Below are 11,588 nucleotides of genomic sequence, written 5' to 3' on the forward strand. Positions count from 1 at the left end.
ATCTTGAAAAACTGAAACTATTTGGATTAAACAGCTCTGCCTTTTCCCCTCCCGCCAGTCCCAGGCAACCACCTTTTTACTTTCTGTCCCTATAAATTTGACTACTCTAGACACTTTATATAAATGTACAGTAATCGTACAGTATTTGTCCTTTCGTGACTGGCTTATTTCACTCAGCATAATGTCCTCAAGTTTCATATATGTTGCAGCATGTGTCAGAATTTCCTTCTTAAGGCTGAGTAATGTTATATTGTATGTATATACTACATTTTGCTTATCTATTCATCCATCAATGGAACTTAGGTTGTTTCCACATCTTGGCAACTGTGAATAATTGTGCCATGAATATGGGTTTATAAATATCTGTTTGTAACCCTGCTTTCAATAATTTTGGGTATATACACAGAAGTTGAATTGTTGGGTCATGCAGTAATTCTATTTTTAATATTTCGAGGAACCACCATACTGTTTTCCATAGCAGCTGCACCATGTTACATGCCCATTAACAATGCACAACGGGGAGTGAACCAAATTTTTATAATGGGGAGTAAATGTGTCTGCTCCTTGCTCCAAAGAGAGAGATACCATCTCTCTCTTCTAAGGCTGTTTGCTATATAATTATCCTTGTAAAGATAGTCCAGAACAAAGAGCAGTCAAGTGTCTTGCTTTCAAGACATGGAGAAATATGAGTGGCCCTTGGAGAATCGTCTCTGAATAGTATGCCTTATCTCCTCAACCCCATTACAATCTTCTTGAAGTTAGTAATCATGCCATACTATTTCTATAACCCACATTTCTAGTGGGTGGATAGTGGTCCCCAAAAGATAGGTCTGTGTTCTATCTCCCTGTAAATGAGCCCTTGTTTGGAAAAAGTACTTTTGCAGATGTAATTATCTTAAGGATCTCAAGATGAGAACATCCTGGATTACTCAGGTGAGCCCTAAATCCAATGACAGGTCCTCAGCGGGAGATTAGAGAGACAGAAAAGGAGGGCAGTAAGTATTTGGGAGTGCCTCTCATTATGATGGGCTATGGGAAAGAATAACTAAGAATGCAGCTGTTGATCCTCATCCCTTCTGTGGTTCATAAGCCATTGTCAGAAAATTAAATAATAAATCCGATGAGGTACAGGGACTTGGTAGGCATTTCAATGATGGAGGTTGGGGGGGTCACACATATACCATAGGGGGAAGGCAGGTGGGGTAAACAGAAGGAGAGTATTTGACTGCATAGTAGAAGGCCAAGGACATTCAAGGCTCAGCCCCTACTAGCCATGTGACTTTAGTAAGTCTCTTAACCCTGCAGAGTGTCAGTTTTCTTCTCTATAAAATGGGGCAATATTATCTACCTTACCTGTATCACTTGGTTACAATAAGGCTGCCCAGCTAGCTATACAAGAAGTGGTGCAAAAGAAAGTACTTCAGAGGTTGTCAAGCACAACACAGATGTAGATGAGGCAGAAGATAGAATGGGAAACCCTGACACACTGCAGCTGTCATCAGACAGCATCCTGACTTTGAGAGTCTCCTTGTCACACCTGTTAATGGTTACCATTGTGGTTTCTTCCCTGAGTGAGCAATCAAGGAGGATTGTGGGAAATCACCCATAGACACTTAAGTAAAAACTTTATAAAGCCTGTAACCCGTCAATAGAAGGGAGCCATTCCCCGGCCACAGATGGCCTGTTCCCATTTCCTGGGAAGTGTATTTTCCTTAATAAATGTCCCACTTGCTTTGCTTTATAACATCTATGTGGTCAGTCCAATTCTTAGTCCACAACCACCAAAAGCCTGGTGCCACCTCTAGCTGCCACATATAGAATTAACACAGGTTAGGCATGATATCAAGCGTGGCAGCACTTACCTTCCAGGGAAAGCCTGGAAGTAATGTTTGTTACTGCCCTTTTTTTTTCTTTTAGCCCTGTTGAAGACTAAATGTTCAAGTAGTCTAGTTTAATGGGACAGATATGACATCACAGCACTGTTGGTATGAATTTTCTGGAAGAGGTGGGCTTTGAGATGAACTTGGAATAAAAGAAAGACTTCTTAGATCTTAGGTAGAGAGCAGGAGTGTCTGATAACATGTCAGAGGAGAAATAAGAAAACCTAAAATCTTTTGCATAATTGACCAGGAAAAGATCTGTGAGTGCAAATGCAAGGTGATGTAATTAGGATAATTTGATAAAGAGTCTCAAAATCAAATGTGAATAAATTGGATCCACTGAAGAAGCATCCACCAATTATGTTGTCAAGAATGCAGGTGGGAGAAATGAATTCAACTACAGTGTCTGGATGCAAAACTGCCATTTAGTGTGATTTATTTCATATGAGAAACGACCTCAGGCTGTCCCAGCGATTTACAGGGAGGAAAAAAACAGGACAAACACACACACAAATTTTAAAAACAAGAAAAATCCCCTAACATTTAGCAATCAGCCAGTTTGCCAGAAGGAATGGGAGATTATTCAGAGGTTCCATGCCTGAGGGAGAGTGGCAATGGTTAATCAGATAATCTGGGGACATGTGTTGGATGCTTAAATGTAGTTACTGAGCTTTCTCGTAAATACAATGAGGTATGATTGCATTTTAAATTAATTCTGATCATAACGGTCTTTCAGTTATTTATGTTCATTTTTATTTTGCATGCCAAATTGATTTTTAAAATAAGTATATAATACAATTCAAGAGGATGTGTTCGAGGTAAGCACTGTTTTATTAGCAAGTATTTATTGTGTATTTTCGCTGTAGGTGATGAGGATGATGAAACAAATATATATTTACTGTATGTCAGATGTTGAAGTAAAGACTTTCAAATATATTAAGTCATATTAATCTCTATGATGTAGGTATTATTCTCATTTTCCACTTTGGAATCTGGGCCTGAAAGAGATTATATAGCTTATCCAAAATAGTGTTTTAGCAAATTCTTACAGCCCTACAGTGCTGTGGGGCGGTTGCCCGCTTTGTTTTTAGAGCAGACACTTGTCTACACAATGTGCCACTCTGTGCCTGTCATTAGAACCCACCAGCCCTTATCAACCTTGCAGATGCCAGCTATTCACTCTACTTGCCTCTCTCCCACTCAGAGGTGGCACTTAGATCCCATTAGGTTAATGACACATGAAGGTGCCTCCTGGGGGCCATCAGGGCAATTTTAAGATGTCCTGTCTTCATTAAGCTGCTGCAATACTGTCCAGCCACCTGGCAGAAGGGAAATATATGAATAGCCTGGTCCTCAAGGGCCACAGATCCTCTGAGCTATAGGACTGCCACCTGTTGGCTTCTTTGGGAGGAGAACAAGAATCTCCCAGTGTTTCTGTGCCTTGTGTTTGGATAATGTGTTACTTGCAGCTGAGAGCGTACCACCAACAGAGGGGGGGCAGGCTTGCCTGGGTGCCTGAATTCTCACCACCCACTTGGAGGGGGATGTCTCTCTCTGGGAGACCAGGGCAGCCTGTGTACGGCTGCAGGCCGTCAGGCCACTCTGCATGAAAGCATGCCCCAGAAGAGGATTTGAAGACCAACTTAGGTTCCCCTTTTTGGGAATTTTAACTGAGATATAGGGAGATGGTTGTTCATTCAGCAGAGGAGAGAGTAATAAAAGCAAAACAAAAATGAAAAAACAGAGACTGAGAAGCTGAGTCATGTCAAAGTAGAGCAGTCCACTCTAGTGAATTTCACTCATAAACTACTGATACTCAGAGGAGGACGGATAACCAGAAGGGATGAGCAGTGTGGGCCAGTTACCCCTGTTCACTCCATGTTGTATGATGCTATGGCAGTACACCTCCAGGACAGGGACTCAGGGAACTCAGAGCAGCCTAGGCCTTCCACTCCACCATCGGTACCATGTTGTTTCTTTGGCAAATCTCCAAATACACCAGCACATTTTTAATTAGCTTCGTACTTCCACGTCATTCATCTTCCCAATCAGCCCCTAAACCTGTATGCCAGTTGCTGCCAATGTCTTGGACCTAGAGCAGCCTCCCAGTTCAGCTGTCTCTGTGAGGCCTGGCGGTAAGGCCTATTCTTTCTGGTTTCTTGCTTGCTTCACTCTTCCAAGTAACTATAGGGGAAGCCCCACGCCCAACCTGATGTAGGCTGAGACACATCCTGCATACAAAACAGACTGCCTAACACAAGCCCCTTCCACTAAACCCTGATTTCCTTATACTCAAATGTTCGTTCACTCAGGCTGCCATAACAAGATAAGTGACTTAAACAAGTGAAATTTATTTTCTCATGGTGGTGGAGGCTGGAAGTCTAAGATCAAAGTGCCATCTGCGTTAGCTTCTGGTGAGAGCTCTTTTCATGATTTGTAGACAGCCACATCCTTGCTAGGGCCTCACGTGGCTTTTTCTTGGTTGGTGTGCCGAGAAGAGAGCAAGTGTCAGTGAACTCTGATGCTCCTCTTTTTTTTTTTTAGATTTTATTTACGTATTTTTAGAGAGGGGAAGGGAGGGAGAAAGAGAGAGAGAGAGAGAAACATCAATGTGTGGTTGCCTTTCATGTGCCCCCTACTGGGGACCTGGCCCACAACCCAGACATATGCCCAAGACCAGGAATCAAACCAGTGCGCCTTTGTTTCGGAGGCTGGCCCTCAATCCACTGAGCCACACCAGCCAGGACTGATGTCTCTTCTTATAAGGACACTATCCTACTGGATCAGGGCCTCACCCTTATGACTTCATTTAACCTTAATTATTTCCTTAGAGCCACCATCTCTGAACACAGTTATATTGGATGTTAGGGCTTCCATATACAAATTGAAGCGGGGGGTGGGGGCATGCAATTTAGTCTGTAGTGCCTTGAAAGTGGTAGCCATACTAATTCAGCTTTTAACACCCACCCCCATCAGAGCAGTCCTGATATTCCTCAGTGTCCAATAAATGCTAGTTCAGGGAAGTCATGAATGAAATGACAGAGCTGGAATTTTAACTCAGGTCTTCCAACCACCTAATCAAATGCTAGACACCTACGGAACTTAAAGGAAGAATAAGACATGGTTTGTCCGCTGGCAGCTTAATCTTATTATGGTGGCAAGCCAAATAATTGAAATAAATATAAAGCTTCACGCCATGATGAGTGGGCCCAATGGGAAGCATGGAAGAGAGCTCTGGAAAGGGCAAGACATGAGCTGGCCCTAAGGGGCTGGTTTGTTTTGATACCTTGGAGAGGAAAAGGAAGGGTAATTCGGAAAGAAGACCTTGGGATCTGACATCTGAGATGGAGGTCTGAGATTTAGCGTGGTAGTCCAGGATGCAGTGAGGAGACCGCCTGGGCTGGACAGAAGTACAACATGGGGTGAAAGTTCAAGAATAACCTGGGCAGGAGAGACCAGATCTGGAGAGTTTTGGAAGATTCTGAACAAGAGGATGACATCTTAAAGTCTAAAGTAAACTTTGCACTAAGACCAATAGTCCTGCCATTTAAACCAACTGTTTAAAAATTACTAGAAAACATAATCCTTTCCTTCAGTAAAGGGAATTAGTTCATGGCTATGACAATCAACACTGAATAGATTAGGAAAGATTTTTTTTTAATTTTATGGATTATTGATGTGGTTGTGCAGAAGATGTTATAATTTTAAAGTTAGAAGTACACTCAATATTCAAGATGAAACTTTAAGTGAATTCTTTATACAGCTAAGTGTAACTTCCTATTTTTTTCAACCAATGTATTGGATTATATAACACCTACAGTCATGCTTTAAGCTATAACTTGCATTTTGTTTTTTCTAAAACTATTTATTATTTGGGAGAAGTGAACTCTTGGGAGTATATTTCAGAGGTCCAGCCTGACTCCAGAATTTTCATATATATATTTTAGGAAAAAACTAAAGAACATTACATTTTTTAAAAGAGAATAACATGAAAGACTGCTTGTTTAGCTACATGCAATTCCTTAGACAAACTATCAAAAGCCATACCTACTCTTGGGAAAATATTCAGATAGTGTGATAGAATGAAGTGCTCTCTAAATGTTAAGAAATCCAAAGCTTGAAGGGCACTACACTTCCACTCTTCACTGTCTACAGTGTGTCATCATACTGTCCTTCAACACCCGCCAAGGATCTGCCCATGGAGACAGTGGTGCTTGAAAATTATTGTGAGATATTTAGCGGTTTTAACACAAATTTAAGCCAGAGCTTTTAGGAAGTGTGGATATTTAAGAGAATGCCTTCCTATGTATGTATGTGTATATCTGTGACTCTTTTAATGGTGTAACATTTAAAAAAAGCTAGCTTTTTAATATTAACATTGCTTTAAGAGATAATCCTTTTGGGTGATGTCACACAACTTTCCATATTTAGCTGGCACATTGGTTCTATTTATTTTTTCAACATCTGAATGCATATCATTATCCCAGCCTTGGGCATATTTGGGGCTTAGGAGAATAGCTATTGGGACTATAAGAGTCAAGCCTTTAGCCCTGCCCGTGCCCAGTGCTAAGTTTAACAATTTTGGATTGAATGGTCTACACCCCATTATTTCACATCAAGTCCTTTCTTGCTTTCACTCTTTTTCTTCATTCAAATCAGCATACGGTTGCCCTGCCAGTCTCTGCCCATAGCCTTCTCCCTTTTTCTTTCTCTCCCTCTGGGTAATATAAAGAGAAATGATGTCAAATGTCATTCTACTTCTTGGAAATTCTTCAGGATCCAGACCTCTCCGGAGGGCAAATGCAGTTAATAGATAGTGAAGGTCAAGTTGACTGTGAGAGCTCAGGCCTTTGTTTGGCTGTCCTACGGGTTCTTCTACTGTAGCCCCGAGCCTTTGACCGCTGCAGCTTTTAGGAGAGGAAGAAGAGCCTGGTACTTAAAAGTCCTTCTGCGGCTTTCAACACAGATCAGCCTGAATGAAGGGACAAAGAGAACATGTATGGGCTTCAGGGAAGCTGAATTTCCAGTTCCCCTTCAAACTTCTGCTGAGCCGTCCTCCATTCTTGGATGAGCATGAGTAAGGACACTGAGCAGCTGAGCACAGACAAAAATGCTGGTTCCCACCTGCCTCCTGCCTCAGCATTTACAGTTCCTAACCAGGCCCTGGCTCTGACTTGACACCTTGAATCTGGACTGTACAGTCAAGTTCATTTACTTCCTGGCTCTAAACTACCTGCATCTCAGCTTACCTTTGTCCGGTGTCTTAGCTCTGGCTTTGATCCTGGATTTCGGAACGTGATACTACTACCTTCTGGCTGATCTTCTAGCCTAGATTTATCCCCCTTGCTGTTCTGGATTCCCAGTGTTGGTTTCAGACAGGAAGGGGCTGAAAATCATGGCCAGGTCCTTGGTGAGCACGTGGGCCGTTGACTCTCTGTGCAATCGGCCATTGGACACAACCGTGAGCTCTTAGGCTCCAGTTTCCTCAGGTCTTTCAGGTGAGCCACCCCACAAGTGGCTGCAGTTGGTCACAGGCTATACAAGGTCTCACATGAACCCGTGGTCGTGATTTGGAGGACCAGCATTGTTAGCAGAAGCCTCATGAGACAGAAAGTGTCGTGGAGGCAGTAGAATGGCTGCTACGAGCCTGGTGGCGTCAGCTGTGAAGGCTGTCTTTCTCTTTCCCGATTGGGGTCAGGAGTCATAAAACAATGGCTCTCCCTGCTTGTGATGCCCCCTGAGCCTGCACTGGCTCCCTCCCACTCCTGGCATCCTGAATTTCTATCTTTGGGTTCCGTCAGAGACAGCATACCATCTCACCAGCACCCTACCTCCCCCAAGTTTCTAGATTCCCATAAGATTTTTATTTCAGCTCAGCTTTACAAGATAATTCCCTATAGCCCCAGGGTGTCCAAGGCTCCATTTCCATCCCTACATAACATGATAAGCAAGAGAAGGTCTAACCTGAGCCTCTTTCTAAGCCCTTCTGTTTCCCACTATGGCTAGGAATCTCAGGACCCAGACTCACCAGCCCTACCCCAAAATGCTGAAGGGGTGTTTGGATGTGGAGCTGGAGAAGGTTCCAACATCACGTAGAAGTTAGTTACTTCAGAACAGACCTCTCTGCTCCCACGGGTGCCTTGAAGGAATCCTGTTCTCCCCTCCTGCTGTTGGCAGGAAGGGCCTACACTTGGGCTTATCCCAGACAACCCTTTTTCTAGGGTGTCAGCCGACCCCCAGGTGAGGTTCTACCCCTTCATAGACCGAGCCACTCCTGCCTTGATTTCCCCTTTTGACCCAGAGCACTGGCCTACTCACTGGTCTCTCTCTCTCTTTTTTTTTAATCTTTATGGTCATTTTACTTCAGAGACCCATTGCTAGGTGGGGTTTTCCCTCCCATGACTAACAGACCCCTCCACAATTTCCCTGACTTTAAGTGCTACAGAGAAGGGGTTGGGCGTGAGTCATCCAAATGGCACTAAGCACCTTCCACAGGTGGGACGACTCCCCAGGGAGACAGTTTTGCCAAGCCAAAGACAAAACATCCTACTAGACCTTTCTCCCAGGCCAGTGGCTGCTACATGCCTTACATTTATGCAACTTAAATAATTCTTCCACAGTTAAAAAGACCTTCTCTACCTCTAGTCATTAGGAGCAGGAAACACAAATAGCATCTTCTGCCTTTATAAAAATTTGGGTATAATGCCTTTCTTTCTGCTGAAGGGAAGGGATGTCGTCAGAGTCTTATCTCCAGCATCCGTGAGCTCTATAATCCTGGGTCTTATTTTCAATCCCTCCTTCTTTTACAAGGTAGAGGGTGTTCTCTATGTGTTCCTGGGGAGTATAACAAATTCTTTGTGTGGTGGGTAATTAGAGATGAGGAAAGAAGGTTTACTTTCATTAAAATTTTCTAAATTACCTGCAGCACTGATAAGTCCAGTCACACCTCGCTTTCTTTTTAAATAACTGTGACAGTGCAGGCTGTCACACAGCACAGTCTGCACGCCTCTACAGCGGCATTGCTCAGAGCTGTGATGCATTAAGGGTGACTTCCGGGGGCGTGGGTGAAAAATCCACAGACATTCAATTGCAGTTCTCCCTTGTACACCAAGTGACTGGATCAAATGAAGCATTCTTTAATGCCAGGCCTTGGCATAAAAAGCCTCTTCATGAGGATGTGGATGAAAAGATAAAAATTACAAGTGAAAAACTTTAATGTCATAACTCTGGATCCACAGGAGAAGGTTCTCAGAGGCTGGGCATTTCTCCTCAGGAAAGATATGGTGGGAAAAGCATCAATAATGGCAGTACCTTTCTTATGCCAGGACTTGGCTGCCCTTGGCTTCCACTCTCTGACACTTCTTTTGTTCTTATGGGAGGTTGGGAAGGGCCAAGTTGGCTCTCAAGATGTCATTTGAATAAGCAAGACGTCACTGCAGCAGCCCCTAGGTGAGCTCAGCCCTCTCGCTGGCTCTTCTTTCTTGGTTTTTTCAGAGCATCCCACTGGTCCTTCTTCCCCAGGGCAATCACAGCACATGGGAATGGCTTGTCTTTTATCATACCATTTACTTCTACATAGAGGTACAATACTTATTAATACCAGGCCTTGATACAGCTCTCTGTACCTCTGTGCTAACCACTCTTTACCATGGAATGTCCTGAAACCTTTCCATCTGAACCTGGAACCTCAGCAAGGCCATATCAATTTACAACATGAACTGTCCCAACACACAGGAAAACTTTTACCTTTCATGGTTCTAACAAGATGAGATAATCACCAACAGAACTTGAGAATGATCCCTTACACTTAATGCTATGACTGCTTGTATAAGTGGGTTTTGTGGACAGAAACCTGTCCCCATTTATCTCTGATTCCCAGGACTTTATTTAGTGTTTTTGGCATAATTGGAACCTGAGAAATAACTATTCTAAATATTGAATGACATTGCTTGAACTTAAACAGCATACACCGTTATTAAGGATTTATTTTATTCTCCTTCAGCCTTTAAGGATGTAGATGTATGCAGGAGGAATCATTAAAAAAACTGAAAGGATAAAGATGGACCAAATCTAACTCTTATTCAGCAGGGAATTATTGCTTAGCAGAATTCGCCCAGCTTCTCCAATGAAGGAGGGAACAGGGATTAGTTAATGCAAATTCAAATTAAAAATAGCAACATAGATACGCAGAGACATACATTTTTCCTCAGTGCTCACTGCTCCCCAAATATCTTGGGTGTTGAATGCTTTGGATAGATTATGCCAGAAAATCCATATGTAGGGCGAATAGCATGGGAAAAATTTCACCAGCTATATCAAGTTCCTGATGTATTGTTTTTGAAAGTCCCCAGATAATTCTATCTTTAGAGTAGAATATCTGTTTCTAAAGGGCTCATCTTGGGCTGGTTGCCCTCTATTGTTCACAGCTGTACGTTGCCTGTATCTGCACCGTGGAACCAGACTCAGTCTAACCTTTCATTAAATCTGCAGCTGGGGAGATTGGACCAGGTGACGTCAGAAGGCCTTTTGCCTCCTCGTGCTGTGATGATGTGAAACCATCAGACTAGATCTGAAAGCAGTGACCCTCTCTCTCTCTGCATGTTTTTCTCCCATTTCACTGAGTCAAAGCTTGGAGGGAAGTTGCTGAGGTAATTTCTTTTTAAACAAATAAATGAACGAAGTTTATTTCAGATGAAATACAATGAAAGTAAAGTCGATTCTCATTATTCATGAGAGGTACATTCTATAAAGTCAACGTTAACACTGAATTAGTGAGTACTGAACTATTGCACCCCAAACTCTAATCCAAGAGTCATCAAACTAGGGTTCCCAGGGACAAATCTAGCCTTCCATTTGTTTTAGCAAATAGATTTGCGTTGGAACACAGAAGCAAACACCCGTTCATTTACATATTTCCTATAACTTCCTTTGGCCACGGAGCAGAGTTGAGTAGCTGCAACAGAGATGATGTCCCACAAAGCCAAAGATATTTACTGTTTAACTGAAATTGGTCAGCTCCGGCTCTCATTTGTTCAACAAGCACCTATTGAGTACTTACACTAGGTGCAAGTTCTCAAATTCAAAATAGTACATACGTAATAGGAATTCAGCTTTCTTTCCCAATGATCTTATCTTGAGTGACGCTAATTTTTAAAATCCCTGAAATGGCTCAATTGTAGCAACTTTCGCTCTCCCCCATCCTTGCCCAAGAGTCACTGCAGAGATCCTGCTGCCTCCCCTGAAGGCAGTGCCTGGCTGCCAGCTCCCATCTCTGCTCCTTCCTGAGGGGAGCCCCGTTCTGCCTGCAGTGAAATACCCATCTCCTCTGCAGTATCCCCCTCTCCCTCCTTCTACTCATATATTTTTTTTAAAAGCATAACAGTACAACTATTAGCTGAGGCCCAATCTTTGTTACCACTGCCTAGGACAAGAGTTTTCAAACATTTTTTTTTAAGTGAAATTATTTTAGAAAAAGTAATTGCATGAGGTCCCTAATACATATAAATCAATAACAATTTTAAGATCCTGTCCTGGCTTCCCACCTCACAGAACCTTGGAACACTTCAGAATCATTTTAACACCAATTGCTTAGGGTACTGAAGAAACAGAAATTATGGAAAAATTATATATCATTGAAAATACTCTAGTTGCTCCCTTAGCTGTTAGAAATGTATGGTAAAATGAAGTAAGACCAGTTTAGGTCTACTT

Source organism: Pteronotus mesoamericanus, unplaced genomic scaffold, assembly GCF_021234165.1.
Source record: "Pteronotus mesoamericanus isolate MK-2021 breed Mesoamerican mustached bat unplaced genomic scaffold, CSHL_Meso_final contig_130, whole genome shotgun sequence".
NCBI lineage: Eukaryota > Metazoa > Chordata > Mammalia > Chiroptera > Mormoopidae > Pteronotus > Pteronotus mesoamericanus.